This window comes from Schistocerca americana, chromosome 5 (genome assembly GCF_021461395.2).
Source record: "Schistocerca americana isolate TAMUIC-IGC-003095 chromosome 5, iqSchAmer2.1, whole genome shotgun sequence".
In the NCBI taxonomy this organism is placed as follows: Eukaryota; Metazoa; Arthropoda; class Insecta; order Orthoptera; family Acrididae; genus Schistocerca; species Schistocerca americana.
This window is the reverse complement of record NC_060123.1, coordinates 395,572,110-395,591,955: the sequence shown is the minus strand read 5'-3', so window position 1 is coordinate 395,591,955 and position 19,846 is coordinate 395,572,110.

Below are 19,846 nucleotides of genomic sequence, written 5' to 3'. Positions count from 1 at the left end.
GGCCAGCAATTATGAATGAAATTTTCTCTCTTCTTGGAAGCCGGCCGCAGTGGCATGGAGGTTCTAGGCGCTTAAGTCTGTAACCGCGCGACCGCTACGGTCGCAGGTTCGAATCCTGCCTCGGGCATGGATGTGTGTGATCTCCTTAGGTTAGTTAGGTTTAAGTAGTTCTAAGTCTAGCGGACTGATGACCTCGGATGTTAAGTTCCATAGTGCTCAGAGCCATTTGAACCATTTTTTCTCTTCTTGGAAGACGTGCTTGTATACTTTCTTTTCCTTTAGTGGTTCTCTGAGTGTGTTTAGTGACGAACAGTCGTCTATCCACGATTTCTCAACAGTTTTACCTAACGGCATACACTGATGCACTTGCAGTAACTGCATTCGGAAGCTACCGTAATGGATGAGCTTTATGATCACGACATGTCTTCGAATAATGGAAAACTTCTGTCAAATTCTATTTTAAGCTCAGAGTGCTGTGCCGCTGATGCGGACATGTGTAACCACATCGGTATTAACCTATACTAGAGGGATGCCCCTAAAAACGTCACTCATGCTGTATTCACTAAAAGCTGAACGCTTGTCTATGCAAGGTGCTTATTCACTTCCAGATAAACACATCTAATCATGTCGAAAGCGAGTTCGCTTTCCTTGAACCTATAAGAGTGGGTTTTAGATGAGTCATAACCACTTGTAACTAGTTTGATGAATTGTCACCTCTGAGATATGAAGTCTCACGCATCAGTTGGCAAATGGTATGGCCGATGGCTGTGGAGGGGGGCGAAATTGAGCTATTACAATTTTCATTAACTCTGGTCTTTACTTGTCACTCTCGGAACATAAATTTCACACTCTGAGTTCTCATTTCATACAGTTAGCTTCACAATGATGTTACATAAAATCTTTAGAAGAGTTAAACGTGATAGTGTATCCCAAACCAACGAACAACTACTCACCTTGAAAATGATATTATATTACGAGAGCTGGCGTCTGAAAGACGTTGATATATTTGTAATTGTGCAAAACGTACTCAGTTTTTACTGTTTCGGACATTTTCCCATGTTTTATCATTTACATTGCTATGAACATTGCTCTTACATGTCAGAATTCCTGTTATAATAACAAAGATCATAAAATCCAGCGTGGCAGGCGTAATAAACAGCAAATATGTAACCAATTAAAAACCAATGATATCTCAAATTCTAACAGCTAGTGTTAGGATCCATTTGATACTAATTAATGGAAAACATGAATATTTATGACTTTGCAGATACAGCCTGTGAAGCCGTTCCAGTCTGAGTGGCATAACAAACTTCATATTGGTTTTCTCGTTAACAAAACTGAAGTCTTTGTGTGTGTGTGTGGGGAGGGGCAATTAATGTGTGTGTGTGTGTGTGTGTGTGTGTGTGGTGTGTGCCACCTTTAATAGAGAGAAAATTGCACTCACATTTGTATCGTAGTTAGATTGAGAAACACTTAGTTCTTTTCGTATTGAAACCAAAACAGGATGAACTACTATTGAGACAAACATATTGCTCTGTTTATATATCTTGCTAACGATGGATACAAGAAAACATTTAAATGAAACTTCCTGGCAGATTAAAACTGCGTGCCAGGGAGTTTCATGCAGAGTGGAAATCTCATTCTGGAAACATTTAAATACTGTTTTTTTATTTTTTGTGAACCATGTTAGAGGCTGTCACATTGTCATCTGCTTACCATCATTCTGTATAGCATATCGCTGAAAGAATGTTGTCGTGGTTTTCGTAGAACCCTGTTGGGTCAATCTGGAGAACCTGTTTTCTAAGAAGACTGTCCGTTATTCATTATAGGACTAAGAACAAATATTACACTTACAGATGAACATGAAAGTCAGTTTTTCCTTTATCGACAATCTGCCTTAATGGTATAGGACCAAAAATGGATTGATGATATTACTACACTCCTGGAAATTGAAATAAGAACACCGTGAATTCATTGTCCCAGGAAGTGTAAACTTTATTGACACATTCCTGGGGTCAGATACATCACATGATCACACTGACAGAACCACAGGCACATAGACACAGGCAACAGAGCATGCTCAATGTCGCCACTAGTACAGTGTATATCCACATTTCGCAGCAATGCACGCTGCTATTCTCCCATGGAGACGATCTTAGAGATGCTGGATGTAGTCCTGTGGAACGGCTTGCCATGCCATTTCCACCTGGCGCCTCAGTTGGACCAGCGATCGTGCTGGACGTGCAGACCGCGTGAGACGACGCTTCATCCAGTCCCAAACATGCTCAATGGGGGACAGATCCGGAGATCTTGCTGGCCAGGGTGTTTGACTTACACCTTCTAGAGCACGTTGGGTGGCACGGGATACATGCGGACGTGCATTGTCCTGTTGGAACAGCAAGTTCCCTTGCCGGTCTAGGAATGGTAGAACGATGGGTTCGATGACGGTTTGGATGTACCGTGCACTATTCAGTGTCCCCTCGACGATCACCAGTGGTGTACGGCCAGTGTAGGAGATCGCTCCCCACACCATGATGCCGGGTGTTGGCCCTGTGTGCCTCGGTCGTATGCAGTCCTGACTGTGGCGCTCACCTGCACGGCGCCAAACACGCATACGACCATCATTGGCACTAAGGCAGAAGCGACTCTTATCGCTGAAGACGACACGTCTCCATTCGTCCCTCCATTCACGCCTGTCGCGACACCACTGGAGGCGGGCTGCACGATGTTGGGGCGTGAGCGGAAGACGGCCTAACGGAGTGCGGGACCGTAGCCCAGCTTCATGGAGACGGTTGCGAATGGTCCTCGCCGATACCCCAGGAGCAACAGTGTCCCTAATTTGCTGGGAAGTGGCGGTGCGGTCCCCTACAGCACTGCGTAGGATCCTACGGTCTTGGCGTGCATCCGTGCGTCGCTGCGGTCCGGTCCCAGGTCGACGGGCACGTGCACCTTCCGCCGACCACTGGCGACAACATCGATGTACTGTGGAGACCTCCCGCCCCACGTGTTGAGCAATTCGGCGGTACGTCCACCCGGCCTCCCGCATGCCCACTATACGCCCTCGCTCAAAGTCCGTCAACTGCACATAGGGTTCACGCCCACGCTGTCGCGGCATGCTACCAGTGCTAAAGACTGCGATGGAGCTCCGTATGTCACGGCAAACTGGCTGACACTGACGGCGGCGGTGCACGAATGCTGCGCAGCTAGCGCCATTCGACGGCCAACACCGCGGTTCCTGGTGTGTCCGCTGTGCCGTGCGTGTGATCATTGCTTGTACAGCCCTCTCGCAGTGTCCGGAGCAAGTATGGTGGGTCTGACACACCGGTGTCAATGTGTTCTTTTTTCCCTTTCCAGGAGTGTAGTAACTTCCTGTGTGAACTATATAGAGGGTTGAGGCGTATATTCGCTGCTAGTCACATTAATGCGGTCACATGTCAGGCACTTGAATAACTACCCTTTGTAGGGAGATACGTGCCAGGAAGAGAGCCAGCGAGGTTCTGGTAGTTAACGCAAGAGATGTGGAGCTGTGCCGACTGCAATGCTGTGGCCAGCTGCGATAGCTTTCTCGGCTGCGGATCCATGACACCAACAGTCCTATCGCGCTGCTGCCATAGATTCTCGATTGGGTTTATATCCTGGGTTTTTGGTGACCAGGGGACCACAGTAAATTCGTCCTGGTTCTCTTCAAACCACGCAAGTAACTGCAAGGTGTGTGACAGATTGCACTGACCAGTTGTCATTGTGACGAGGAAAAACAAACTTCATGTAGAGCTGATTTGATTCCCAAGGATAGATGCGTATTTGTGTCGATCCATTGTGCTCCAGAATGACGTGGTTAACAGGGAAACGCCACCAAAATATTTCCCAAACCATAATGCTCCCTCCTCCAGTGCGAACGCTTCTCACGGTTGTTGCAGGGCGTTTGCTTTCAGACGTTTCACGCCGTACATGCCAACGGCCACCTGTACGATGGAACATAAAACGTGATTCATCTGAAAGGACCACCTGTCGCCACTCAGTGGATGTCCAGCTGCGATGTTGGTGTGCAAATTTCAGCCTTCGTCGCCGATAGACAGCTTTCTGCATCAACGTCCCGTGGTGAACCACAGTTGCCTCGGCGCCTGTTTTGGTGGGATCTGGTAGTCAAGGTAGGCAGGAATCGGTTACCATTGTGGACGGGGCCGTAATCAGTTACAACTGGTTCCCTTTTGAAATTACCTACATTTATTTTTTAAGCGGTAATTCCAGACTCAGCAATAAATAAAGATATCATGCGTTATTAATAAATAAACAACTGTGTAATTAAAAGTGTTTTCAGTGCGTTAGAGTTTACCAAATGGGCGTAAAATACAGATACAGCAAATGATGTTTTAAAAACAAGCCATTGTGATCCCAATTAGAATTTTAAGGCAAGTAACCACAGTCACGGCTGAAGGCCTTTAACGCAGAATGGTAATTTTTTTTAAAAAAAATAACAAATCTACTGTAAAACAGCAATGCAATAGCAAGGGTTAATTTGAAAAGTCAGGCAACTAATCACCAAACGGGTGAGACAAAATTATGGTAAACTTGGTAGCACAACCATTTGAACCTGCTGTAACGTCAAAAATGCCAGTTATATAAAAAAATTTTAAAACATACAGTAAAACAGCAAATACAACAGCAAAATATAATTTAAAAGGACAAACATCTGATCACTAGACAGGTGAGACAAAATGATCGTAAACTTGGTGGCACAATCATTTAAACCTGCTGTAACGCCAATCACGGCAATTATGTATAAAAAAATTAGAAACACACAAAAAAGAGCAAATATAATAACATAACACAAGAGCCAGACACAGACGGTGCACCAGGAAGCGACCTCTGAGTAGGTCTGGCAGAAAACACTTTCGCGAGTGATGAGATAGCCAGCCAAGAGTTGCATTCTCTTCACAAGATGGTAACTCACACTAGTGGCAGTCTAACGAATAGGTAATGGTAATCTTGCTGAAGTTACCTGACATCCAATAAACCAAATGCAAGAATGGAACAACACGCCAAAGCTGGAAATGGCAGACTGCACTACGCCCCCAGAATACTGTGCTTAGAGCGCCCGGAACGAGAAAGGAATCACTACCACCAGAGTAGAAGACTCGCCAACCAACCTACAATCAAGAAAGCTGTCAAAACTCGACGCTCACTGGACAGCAGCGCCAAGGCGAGGAAACTTACACTACCCCCAGGACAGGTAACTGGGGCGTTAGCGGCCACGAGGCAGTAAAATTACGGCTGGCTGAACTTAACAAATAGTAACAACTGAAGGCAATAAATAGTAATTAGAAGTCCAGGAAAGCTAATCAGATCCGCCTTCCCCAAGCACTCCACTCACTACTCTTCAGCAACATTATGAGCGACAACACGAACCCAAATCACTGGGGAATCGCAGGTTCTTACAATGGTGGTGGTTTAGGTACTTGAATCCAATTGTACTCAACTTAAAGCTTGCAGGATCCGGTTTACGACGAGGCCGTGCACGATCGTGGCCACAGGCCTTGGATCAGGCATTTCATGCACGCCGCCAGCGTCCCGCACATCGCGGACCTGGCTCCTGAGTCTCCAACCAAACTGCCACACTCACACGATTCTTAAAAAACAACGACGTCGACCCAAAGATAGGGCAACAGTTACTACATATCCATAACCGCCGCTGCTGCCACTAGTGGACAGGCAACACTTGCGAAACGAATGGCGCCAGTCAAGATGAGAAGAAGACAAACAGCCACAATCATGCCAACTAAACGATATGGTCTGGCCTCCAACAAAGAGCGGAAACCTACAAACAGCACCGATGCGAGACGCAGCACAGCTCATTTGGATGGCGCCATTTTGACATGCACAGTATACCTTAAACGTAGCGGCAAGCTGACATGTTACGAACTTACCAGTTTCGGAAATACTTCCACCATTAGCCCAAAAGCCAATGATCATGCTAATTTATCTGTCATATAAATCTTTCATCTGTCATATAAATGTCTCATTACGACATGACTGCACGTTATTCCGAGTCCCCTCTACCCACATTATACACCCTCTACTGTTAGTGGTCCTACATGCCGTGTGTGAGTGGTTACTACACGTTGACATCGATGCTAGACGGTAGTCACATCAATATGACTCTAAAGCTTGTGTAGACGTAGAAGTAGCCAAATGGTTTTCATACAGAACACATATTTGAGAGGAAACCTTATGCAGTTTCGTTTACCTTATTTTTATTCCTTTTACGATAGTACCTAACGCTTACCGCTAGTGTAGTTCTTTCAAACAATACTCTTCACGAGCAGAGACCAGCTGTAGTTACACGTACTTGAAGAACTTGGCCTATGGGCGGCTCTTAAAAAGAATACATCGTTGGAGTCTTAGGGACTTTCATGACCTGCAGCTGTGATCCTGCAATCAAATAGTCTATGTACTGGCTAGAATTTCGAGTTAATAAAATACATAGAAATACAAAATAATTGTTAAATGAATAATTTATTAACAAGGGTTTTATTCCAACATCTGTAACGGATGTAGACGAAAGACAAATATGTTGGATAATGTTTGTTCAAGAATAGACGTGTCAAATAAACGAGAAGTAATCCCGCCGTATTCAGTTGAAATACAGACAGAAAATATCCCTATAAAATGCTGTACAGTACGTTAAGTGCATTGCGAGAACAGTAGCAAAATCTCAAAACTACATTGTAATCAAAGATTTGCGAAAACGTAGTCCATTTCGTAATCTCTTTACACGAAATATTTACTTGCTCACAACAGTTCTGATTTCAACCTGATGATGTACAAATTATCACATATTACACAAAACGTAGTAACTCATACTCTGTCTATCCTCAGCTCTACAGTACAAACAGAAAAAGTTACGAGTCCTATTCTAGATCACATTTAGACCTCTCGAAACATAATATCGTTTCAGAAGTTTATGTATCGTAGCGACCGTTCACCACCCAGAATCAAGTAGCTCCGTGATCGAATACTACTCGTTACCACAGGCATGTATACCGCCTTCTGGAACTTGCTTAAATGTGTCCAGCATCGCTCCCTTAAGCTCTTCATCCGAAAAATTTGCGTTCTCCATTTGAATTCCGCAGCGATCGGCTGCTGTATGCTTTTCCATTGGCTGAATGCAGTCCCCACCAGATATACATCATTTTTAAGCTCTAAACACATTATTCGACTCATCTTGACAACGAAACTGATATATTTAAGCAATATTTAAATACTGAAATATTATTAACATTTGGTGACACTGATGTCTTTTACAGACTTGTCTGTACTTAAATAAGCCAGTATTATTGCACAAGTTTCCTCATGACAAATTGCAACAGATTGTCTTTAAATATTGTTTACACAATTATTGAGGCCTGCTCGTCAGAAGCGTCTGTTGGCATTCTTTTACAAAGGCGGTGCTAGATAGCACATGCAATTGACTATTTAATTGAACGTGAGTTTGTGTTATAATTTGTAATTGATATTTAAACACTGTCACAGGCAATTCGTTAAGTAAACACACAAGTTAAAAAGAATGTGAGGTACATGCTGAATTCATTTTCTGTGTAATTGTGGAGGATACGATATTCTGACAAACATACGCATAAAAGTCTGATAAATCATAAAATGAAGCAGGTAGGGACATGTCGCAGTCGTAGCTGTTAGCTATAGTGCAATGCTATCGTCTGAGACACCGTATGTTGAAATAGTACGAAGCGTTTAAGAGTTGTTAATTGAGAGGTTCATTGTGACAGTACATTACTGGCCATTAAAACTTCTACACTAAGAAAAAATTCAGATGATAAACGGGTATTCATAGGACAAATATATTACACTAGAACTGACATATGATTACATTTTCACGCAATTTGGGTGCATAGATCCTGAGAAGTCAGTACCCAGAACAAACACCTCTGGCCTTGATACGCCTGGTTATTGAGTCAAACAGAGCTTGGATGGCGTTTACAGATACAACTGCCCGTGTAGTTTCAATACGATGCCACAGTTCATCAAGAGAAGTGACTGGCGTCTTTTGTCGAGCCAGTTGCTCGGACACCATTGATCAGACGTTTTCAATTGGTGAGAGATCTGGAGAATGTGCTGGCCAGGGCAGCAGTCGAACATTTTCTGTATCCAGAAAGGCCCATAGAGGACCTGCAACATGCGGTCGTGCAGTATCCTGCTGAAATGTAGGGTTTCGCAGGGATCGAATGGAGGGTAGAGCCACGAGTTGTAACACATCTGAAATGTAAAGTCCAGTGTTCAAAGTGCTGTAAATGCGAACAAGAGGTGACCGAGACGTGTAACCAATGGCACCCCATATCATCACGCTGGGTGATACGCCAGTGTGGCGATGACGAATACTCGCTTCCTATGTGCGTTCACCGCGATGTCGTGACGTTTTGACATTTGTGCACCCATGTTCGTCGTTGAGTACACCATAGCAGGCGCTCGTGTCTGTAATGCAGGGTCAAGGGTAACCGCAACCATGGTCCCCGAGCTGATAGTCCACGCTGCTGCAAACGTCGTCCAACTGTTCGTGTCCATGGTTGTTGTCTTGCAAACGTTCCCATCTGTTGACTCACGGATCGAGACGTGGCTGCACGATCCGTTACAGCCACGCGGATAAGACGCCTGTCATCTCGACTGCTAGTGATACGAGGCCGTTGGGATCCAGCACGGCGTTCCGTATTGCCCTCCTGAACCCACCGATTCCATGTTCTGTTAACAGTCATTTGATCTCGAACAACGCTAGCAGCAATGTCGCGATACGATAACCGAAATAGCGATAGGCTACAATCCGACCTTTATCAAAGTCGGAAACGTGATGGTACGCATTTCTCCTCCTTACACGTGGCATCACAACAACGTTTCACCAGGCAACGCCGGTCAAGTGCTGTTTGTGTATGAGAAAGCGGTTGGAAACTTTCCTCATGTCAGCATGTTGTAGGTGTCGCCACCGGCGCCAGCCTTGTGTGAAAGCTCTGAAAAGCTATTCATTAGGCATATCACAGCATCTTCTTCCTGTCGGATACATTTCGCGACTGTAGCGCGTTATCTTCGTGGTGTAGCAATTTTAATGGCCAGTAGTGTATTTATTCACTGTCAAATATTAACTCTTGCACTTTTAAAGATACTGAATACTATATCACTAAATGCTCCTCATTTTTCCGAGATCACAAATGTGTTCAGATGTGCATTAATACTTTGAATTGTTATACGTTCTCAGAGAACTGTAGGGCGCCATCCTTCAGTCTGACTGAGACTAGGCCATAGCTTGGAGCGTAGCCAGCCCTGTTAAGCCATCAACACGTCGTCCAAAAGTCCTATACCGTGCTTTTCCCCACATCCGGCCCTTATCTGACGCCCTAGCACCTGGTTCGCCTGTACCGGTTGCTGCAGCTTGGCTAGCTGCAGCGCTTTGGACGGTGCGTCCACGCCGCGCCCTACGTCCCAGATGCCCTTACGCAAATTCACTTTACTTGCTTATGAACTCAAGGCGGCCGAATCACTCCCTCAGGCATCCGAAACGTTGAAATTAATCGGAATGGTTCTTCAGACTGCATTCCATTTCCCTGCTTCCTGTCTCCTTTGCCAATGTCCAAATATTTTATGGTTCAAATGGCTCTGAGCACTATGGGACTTAACATCTATGGTCATCAGTCCCCTGGAACTTAGAACTACTTAAACCTAACTAACCTAAGGACAGCACACAACACCCAGCCATCACGAGGCAGAGAAAATCCCTGACCCCGCCGGGAATCGAACCCGGGAACCCGGGCGTGGGAAGCGAGAACGCTACCGCACGACCACGAGATGCGGGCCAAATATTTTATCAATCGTTCTTTCCGAATTACTTATCTATGCTTCAGTTACGTAAACTTTCCTATTTTCTTGTGTAGATTTAATTAGTGGGATAGTGGAATGAGGCATTTGAGTCCTAACTTACTTGCGCTTCTTATGATACATATCTGAACATCGATGTGTAATGCGAAAACACAGACACCACGAGATTCAGAACGACTAGCGTAAATACAGGAGAGAAATATTGTGTTGTTAGTAGCGAACATAATGTATCACAACGATGATATACTTTCAGAAACAGATCAATTATGCATGTTTGCAGGTGGAGGTATTTGGCCGCCAAAGTGAGAGGTTAGCTGATGCCAGACGGCCGCCTAGAGATTCTTTTATGCGATGCGGGTTTATCTGTCTTCCTAAGTAGACCCTCCTCTTCTCTAGATGTGCAAGTAAGAAGGACGCAGTAAACGGCGGGAATATTGTCAGTAGGAAGGCAGCAACACCATAGTGCGTCAGTCAGTGACTTCGAACGTGACCTATGCGTTGCGTGCTACCGGAACAACAATACATCATGGACATTTGAAACCTCATAATGCTGATCAAGTCGAATGTTTGTGATATGATTGTGCAATGGAAAAGCGAAGGAGAAGCCACAGCTGAAATAAGACCAGTCAGACGTTATATACTGACCGACAGCCACCGTTAAGCATTGTGGTAGCTGGTTGCAAAAAATTGCATAAGCGGTACAGCCAGCACAGTGAATGCTTAGCTACAGTAGTTAAGAGTGGAGTGCGGTATAATCGTCGAGCAGCTCGTCGTTAGCTATATATTCATACACTGCTGGCCATTAAAATTGCTGCACCAAGAAGAAATGCAGATGATAAACAGGTATTCAATAGACAAATATATTACACTTGAACTGACATGTGATCACATTTTCACTCAATTTGGGTGCGTAGATCCTGAGAAATCAGTACCCATAACAACCACCTCTGGCCGTAATAAAGGCCTTCATACGCCTCGGCATTGAGTCAAACGGAGCTTGGATAGCGTGTGCAGGTACAACTGCCCATGCAGCTTCAACACGATACCACAGCTTATCAACAGTAGTGACTGGCGTATTGTGACGAGCCAATTGCTCGGCCACCATTGACCTGACATTTCAAATTGGTGAGAGATCTGGAGAATGTGCTGGCCAGGGCCGTAGTTGAAAATTTTCTGTATCCAGAAAGGCCCGTACCGGACTTGCAACATGCGGTCGTGCATTATCCTGCTGAAATGTAGGGTTTCGCAGGGATCGAATGAAGGGTAGAGCCACGGTTCGTAACACATCTGAAATGTAACAAGTGCCGTCAATGCGAACAAGAGATGACCGAAACGTGTAACCAATGGCACCCCATAACATCCCACCGAGTGATACGCCAGTATCGCGTCGACAAATACACGCTTCCAATGCGCGTTCACCGCGATGTCGCCAAACACGGATGCGACCATCATGAGGCTGTTAACAGAACCTGGATTCATCCGAAAAAATGACGTTTTGCCATTCGTGTACCCAGGTTCGTCGTTGAGTACACCATCACAGGCACTCCTGTCCGTGATACAGCGTCAAGGGTAACCGCAGCTCTGGTCTCCGAGCTAATAGTCGTTGCTGCTGCAAACGTCGCCGAACTGTTCATGCAGATGGTTTTTGTCTTGCAAACGTCTCCACGTGTTGACCCAGGAATCGAGAAGTGGCTGCAGGATCCGTTAACCACAATGCGGATAAGATACCTGTCATCTCGATTGCTAGTGATACGAGGCCATTGGGATCCAGCGGGGCGTTCCGTATTACCCTCCTGAACCCAGCGATTCCGTATTCTGCAAACAGTCATTGAATCTCGACCAACGCGAGCGGCAGTGTCACGGTACGATAAACCGAAATCGCGATAGGCTACAATCCGACCTTTATCAAAGTCGGAAACGTGATGGTACGCATATCTCCTCCTTGCACGAGGTATCACAACAACGTTTCACCAGGCAACGCCGGTCAACGGCTGTTTGTGTATGAGAAATCGGTTGGAAACTTTCCTCATATCAGCACGTTGTAGCAGTCGCCACCGGCGCTAAACTTGTGTAAATGCTCTGAAAAGCTAATCATTTGTATATCATAGCATCTTATTCCTGGCGGTTAAATTGCGTTTCTGTACCCGTCATCTTCGTGGTGTAGCAATTTTAATGGCCAGTAGTGTATATTCAGCGCTAAGCGACAACTGAAATGATGTAAACAATGACGTCACTAGGTAATGAAAGCCTGAAAATGAGTGATTTGCAGCGATGAATCACGGTCTATCTTGTCCAAACCGATGCATAGGGTAGGGTTAGGTGAATGCTTGGGGAGCGTTACCAGCCGTTGTGTTAAGTAGGGAGGAGATAACGTTACACTCTGGTGTATTTCTCCACAGACATTCATACAGCTCTCTGAAGGTGTCACCAGTAGCGTTCAAGCCGAATAAAGGCGGAGGGTAGACGTATTAATGCCCACTAACAGACGTCCGGATACATTTGAACATTTAGTGTGTATCGCGTGAACTCTTTAGTTCGTTATATACCACCGCGCCGTTTTCATATTTCATAACATACATCAACAGTTATTAAAAAGTACCTGTTCCACGTAAGAATAAGTGGTTTATTTTGCACTGCTGCCGAGTATAATGTCAGGTTAAGGCAGAAAATCGTCGCGCCAACTACCGCAGACCCTTATCGCCGCTTATTTTTTACTCGCCTCTGGACGTCGCCCGAGCTTCGTATTTGGTTTTTAAATTTCATGCTCGACCCGGTCCGCGCGTTCCGGTCGCGTTACACGGTGGTGCGTTGAGTGGCGCCTCATAAATTCATGGCGTCCGCCAGCAGGCGCCGGCTGTCCCCGCATGTGGAGATTGTGCACGCTTCGGCCGCCACGTATTGCAATATCCTGGCGACGAAACGACACTGCCGGGGGAAAATTGTCGCTCCGTTGTTTGCCAAGTTATTACATTCTTATTACGTCCTCGTAAAATCCGCGCGGAACTGAAGACGCCATCTTCCACACATAATGCGGTAGCGGTTCTGGCATTGTCCAGGGACGGCAAAAAATTGCCTGTCACACACATAGTGTGCAACATCTCTATCCTAAGAGTCTTGCTGCAAACGTTATGTTCGAGAAACGTATTATCTTAGAAATGTTAGAAGAGAGATATTGCTCACTCAAGTGTGATGATGTGTAATCTTAAATGAACTGTATTTGCTCTTCATGGACGCTATTATATAATCCGTTCGTGCAAAAGATTCCGAAACTGATTTTATTATTGGCCTGTAAGTAATGTCAGTGCAGTAACTGCGGTGATAGATTGAGCTAACAGCTATAAAGAAAAGACATGTTTTCAACCATTCAGTTGTTAGCAGGCAGTGATGAGTAGTGTACATGGCGACCGCAGAGAGTGAACGTCGCTGTATCACGAATCGCAGTGGAGGATCATCACTAAATCACACTAAATCAAGTGTTCAAGACATTCTCCAAAAACACTTGATTGAATGAAAACACAAATAATTCATTTCTGGAAAAAAACTGTCACTGTTGACGAGACTTGATGTTTTGTGCATACAGCAGTCAGTTTTCTTACTGTCACATTCTGGCCGCCACGAATCCCTCTTCATCCCAGAGTACGATATGCACCCTATTTCCTCTGTCATTTGTTGGATATATTCCAGTCTCTGTCTCCCTCTGCACTTTTTAGCCTCTAGAGCTCTCTCAAACAGCATAGAGTGTATTCTCTGACGTCTCATCTTATGTCCCTTCATCTTGTCAGTGTTTTTCATACATTCCTTTCCTTTCCGGTTAATCTGTTGGGGTGACGAAGCTAGTGATGCAGGCCGAACAACCATCCCTGACAGATTTACTTCTGCCTCCGCCTTCCTTCTACCTTCCAACATACATTGCTGGAGTAGCACTCCAGGAAGAAAACAAACTGCGAAGACATGGCTTAAACACATCCTAGGAAATCGTTCACGGTACATATGTTTGTCTCTGCTTCTCTCTGGTATCTTTATCTTTCCTAAAGCCACACTTATCGACATGTAACAAGTCCTCAATTTCCTTGTTCATTCATCTATATATTTTTCTTGTCAAAACTTGCACGCATGAACTATTGAGTTGATAATGTAATAGTTATCGCACTTATCTGCTCCTACTATTTTCGGAATTGAACAGATGTTATTTTTCCGAATGTGTGAAGGTATGTCTCACAGATTCTACACAGCTACTTGAAGAGTCGTTTGGTTACCACTTGCAGCAGTGAATTTAGGAATTCCGGCAGAATTTTGCTTATGCCACCGATCGTACTTAATCCCAAATCTTCCAGAAATCTCTCAAATTCTCGCTAGTACTGGCTCCTGTTCCTTCTTCTATCAAGTCAACAGACATTTCCAACTCCTCATACAGGCCGACGGTGTGGTCTTTTCATCTACCGGCTCTCTCCTGTGCAATCGGCAGTGACATTACACTCATGATGTTACCACCTTCGCTTTCAATTTGTCTGAAAGTTGGTTTAAACCTTTCTGTACGCTAAGACAGTCATTCCGATGAGCATTTATTTTGCAAATAATTCATATTTTCGATGCAGCTATTTCGCCTTGTTTTCCCTATACTTCCTATTCATTAACTCCTAATTGATTTACATTCCTGTATCTTATTCTGAACGTGTTTTTACTTCCTTCTTTCGTCAATCAATTGATGTGTTTTACCTGTTAACCGTGGTTTACCTTCCTGATAACTACGTTTGTGTTTCCAGCATCTGCAATTGCTCGTTTCAGAGACGTCTACTTTTCAACTGAACTGCTCACTGTGGCGTTCTTAGTTGCAATATCCACATCTTTAGAGAAATTCTAACGCGTCTAATCATTTCTACAATCTAATATCTACAAATAACCTCATAGGTCGGGTAACTACAGCTAAAATACTTGTACGTAATGTGAAGGACAATCAACCAATTTAAAATCATAGATGGTAAAATAATCTATATTAAACTGAGGGAAAGTCCAAGTCCGCAATAGCTGTTTCTTTTCCCTGTATGAGGACCCGTTTGATACCCCGAAGGTACATCTTCATGTCATATACGTAGTCAGTGTCGCCCGTCTAGTGCCTCCCGGACCACTGTAGTTGGGCTGCGACCCCATTGGAGGGGTAGTGGGATCGTAATTTTTACTTTGGTATACAGGCTGGAACTTCTGAGGGTCGTTCAAAGCCATTCGATGAATTTTGAAGATGATCTGAAGCAGCAGGAGTGCTTATGCTTTTCTGTCCTCCTCTTTCGCGCTCTCCACTGGCGTCATCTAAGAGACATCTACTTGAAAAGCCGCCGTCTAAGACCCCCAGTTCGGCGGCACCTTCGTTGCCACCCATATATCTTTGTTGAGCACCTTACGGATTTACCCTGCACATTCTTCGACATCCAGTCAGCTGAGTGGTGCCTCGTGGTTGCTCTAACTCCTGAGGAACCCTTAGGTTTTACCTGACACCCAGGACCTAGAGCAGGCGCAAAGCACCTTTCAGCTGAATGGATGTCGAAGTCTCCGACACGTACATTTTTAACGTGTCTCACGGTTGCTCTAGCGCCTAGGGCAGGCAAATCCTTAGGCGCCGTTGCCTATAGTCAGGTACTACAGCAGTTACGGGACACTATTCAGCTGACTAGGTATCGAAGTCCCTGACATGTAAAAAATTAATGTGCGTAACAAGGGTTTGTCGCACAATGGCTGTTGCTGTACTGTGCAAAGTCACAGGCGGACCGTTACAATTTTATTCACGCAACTGTTAATGTTGCACCACTCCGTGACGTCGTGATGTCGCCAGAGGAGGGTTCGTAACGGTAAGGGGGGGGGGAGGGGCTGGGGAGGCGGAAAAAGAGTAAACACTCTTTATTGCTTCGATCGTGTTCACATTTCGTCGAAAGGTTTTCAAAGGCTACTAGTCGTTCCACTCACAGTACCTGAACAAACATCAAAAATTACTGTCGCACTACACACCAAAAATGTCAGATCATATTTATGATACTGCAGCCCGACGATATCCTTAGAGTAGGAATGAATAGTAGGGTATCAGCTGTGACTAACGTCGTCAGGATCGTAGTTCTGTAGCGCGTCGTAAAGCTGTTGTTTGCGCCGCGAAATGTGTGGGACACCCCACGGGAAAGGGTCATTTCATTGACGCCGTTCATGCTACTCCCTGAGGGCTTATCATATCGATTATGAGCGGCGGCGTGTCTGAAAGGTTTTCCTCGGGTACCCGTAAGAAAAATGCGTGAATTCAACCATGGACGCCACGCCGCGGTTGTGACCTCCATCGCAGAGGTGTCTATTGAAGAGCTGAAGTGTGGGTAAGACGGGGTGTGACAGGCTACTCGTCCTGTGACACGTACACGATAGCGTTGGGCAGAACTGGGATGAAATGTGTCTTTTTTATTTACAAGGAAAGACGCGTTTCGCCCTTTTGACGTAAAATATAATGGATGAATGTTGGTTTTCCACATAAATTTTTAAGTCAGTGTATGATGCCCCATGAGGACGAACCCGTCATTTCCTGTAAATAAAAAAGATTCTACAAGCGAGACTGTTTCATTTCTAGTTCTTTTCCGTTCCTCTGTGTATTCTTCCTGTCAATTACTCGGACCCGACCGTTGTGGCCGTGCGGTTCTAGGCGCTACAGTCTGGAACCGCGTGACCGCTACAGTCGCAGGTTCGGATCCTGCCTCGGGCATGGATGTGTGTGATGTCCTTAGGTTAGTTAGGTTTAAGTAGTTCTAAGTTCTAGGGGACTGATGACTGCAGATGTTAAGTCCCATAGTGCTCAGAGCCATTTGAACTATTAGGATACATGAGGCGTTAATATGACTGTGCGTTAATTCTATCGCTTATCTGCCACCGTTACCCTAAGCATTGTGTAGATAATATTTTTCCAAAACTCTGATGCTAAATCTCCACACTCATAGTTTCTACACGCCAACTTCAATGTCACTTGGTTGACACTGCCGCGCACGACTTCAGAAATTCTGAAGGAAAGTTATCTATTAAGTTTTCCTTATTTTATCCTAAACCTTCTAAAGTTCTGTTAAACTTACTAACCCTGATTTTTCTTCTATATCGCCTCCCATTTCTTCTTTAGTCGCTTCAGGCAAGTCTCCCCCTCATAAAGGCCTCTTTTATACTTCCACCTATCCGCTCTCTGCGCTGGGATTATCAGTGTAATTTATATTGCACCCTTATTGTTAACGCCCTAGCGATGAATTACACCGAATTTGTTTTGGCTTTATTGTATCGAAATCAGACTTTCGCAGACCATTTCTTTTTTCTACAGGGACTACTTTTAACTGTGCCGCGTTTTATTTCTGTAAACGGAATTGTCATTAACATTTGTGTACTTCCTTCCTTCATCTGTCAATTGATTTTTTCTATTATCCAAGGTTTCTTCGCATTTACCTTCCTTGTCCCTGTGCTTTTCTGCTCAATTTCTGTGATTCTTCTTTTTAGAAATGTTCATTACTCTTCAACTGAACTGCCTTCTATGAAATTCATTATCGTCGTACTTAATCCAGTGCGAGACGCTGTGTTGACGATCAACAGCAGAAGTCAGTTAAGAATGAACCTGCAAATTGTGACTGCATGTACGCATCAGCTTTAGAAAAAAATGAAAAGTGTGCCAGCTCGGGAGCCGAAACCGGATTTCCCGCTTGTCGCGAGTGGTCGGCTTGATCAGTTTTTTCCTTGTCGGGCATCCATCCCCCTTCCTGCCTTGTCCTTATACTTGCCAAAAGTGTTCTCGTTGGCTTGGTATCTCTGCCATTCAAAATTTACTCCAGAACTTAATTTACCCAGTAAAGCACATTATTTTGATTTTTCTCATTGCAACATAATGACTTCCTTTTGCAAAAGGAAAATATATTTTTTTAATACTTGTTCTTCTTGACATTAAAGGAAAATTAACGTTACACTGATACAACAGTGCATGGATGGTTCCCAGACAGCAGTGAAGTTTAGAGAATCCATATCCCCCACCTTTCTCGTTGGCTTGGTATCTCTGCCATTCAAAATTTACTCCAGAACTTAATTTACCCAGTAAAGCACATTATTTTGATTTTTCTCATTGCAACATAATGACTTCCTTTTGCAAAAGGAAAATATATTTTTTTTAATACTTCTTCTTCTTGACATTAAAGGAAAATTAACGTTACACTGATACAACAGTGCATGGATGGTTCCCAGACAGCAGTGAAGTTTAGAGAATCCATATCCCCCACCTTTCCAATTAAAACAGGCTTACGACAGGGAGGCGCTCTTTCATGTGTCCTCTTCAATCTTGCATTAGAGAAAGTAGTACGGGAGAGTAATTTACATCAATACAATGGTCTCCGATTCGAACACAGTGAAGCAAAACTCTTGGCTTATGCAGATGATATAGTGTTGCTGAGTGAAACTGAAGAACAACTGAAGGGCATGTACAGATCTCTCAGGCTCAGTGCCAGCAAAATCGGGATTTAGATTAACCAAGAGAAAACCGAATATATGTAAATAGGTCGAGTCATAAACCCAAATCCTTACTTTGAAATTGACCAATAATCTAAATTCAGAAAAGTTCTCCAGTTTAAATACCTTGGATCACGTTTCAACAGTAGAAATATCATAATAATGGACATAAATGAAAGCAACCCACTCAAAAGCAAAGCTTTGTCAATCACCACAAAGATGAAGATATACAACACTATTATCTGCCCCATAGTACTATACGGTTCAGAAAGCTGGACGCTTACAAAGAATGAAAGAGAAAAACTGAATGATTTTTAAAGAAAAGTAATGAGAAAAATCTGGGGACCTGTGTTGGAGAATGGCGCATGGAGAATCGGAAAGAACAATGAAATTTATCAGTTAATGAAGCAACCCACTATCATCCAGAAATTAAAAAGTAGGAGACTGCAATGGGCTGGACGTGTGGCCAGAATGAAAAACAACAGGATCACCAAGAAAGCACTTGAAGGAACTCTCCAGGCAACAAGACCATTGGGCCGACCTCGTACATGGTGGAAAGATGACATAGAGAAGTTCATCGCAGCATTAGGAATTTCCGCAGGATGGAGAGAGGCTGCGAGATATAGAAGGCGGTGGAAGCATATCGTTGATACAGCGCGTGGTCTACAAGGCCTGTGATCGGTGAGAAGAAGAAGAAGATGAACGTTCTGACTTTATAGCTGAAAGCGTGATGCTACACAAATAAACTAAACGAGAAGTCAGTCATCTTCTTTTAAGGGAAACGTAAAGTATTGCTTACACACATACGTAGTTTCAAATGTCCTGATGAAATGTCCACTTGTTATACAGAAATAGAAGGAGAACTTCTTTCTGCTTCTTCATTTGATGAGAACATAAAACATTTCTTCTTATAAAATGTGTAATAGAGTAAAAGGAAAAAGTAACACGTCGAAACGTAAATTTCATGAGGAATTCACGTCATGTTAAAAGCTACGAAGTTGTTATATATCTTTTGCTATTTAAAATATACTGGATTTCACATGATGACTCTACGCAAGAAAAAGTATATTTCTTTTGTAGTATTTTGTGCCAGGGAGGTTATGGTGTTGAGTAGTGAGATACACGCAGTAACCTTTTTTGCTCTTATTTGCTACTTTGAAGATGTAATTCACTGTGCGCTCTTTTACTCGGTTTACAGCATTTAGTCTCCTTCTTTCTTTTTTTTTTTACCGGGATAGAGTCCTGCGTCTGGATTCAGTAAATTTGTGGATGTGAAGGCGTTGGATAACGTTCTGTTTGTAGTAGGTAATTTCTCTTTGGCCATATGACAAATATCTTCTACGCTTGCGCACACAAATCTGTGTTCTTCTGTATCAATGAGGTGAGTGATACGCACATTGGCGTATTTGCTAAATGTGTAGCTTGCAGTTTAGTGTTAGTAGGACCTTTTCTGTTCACTGATAAATACCATGTTGCTTTC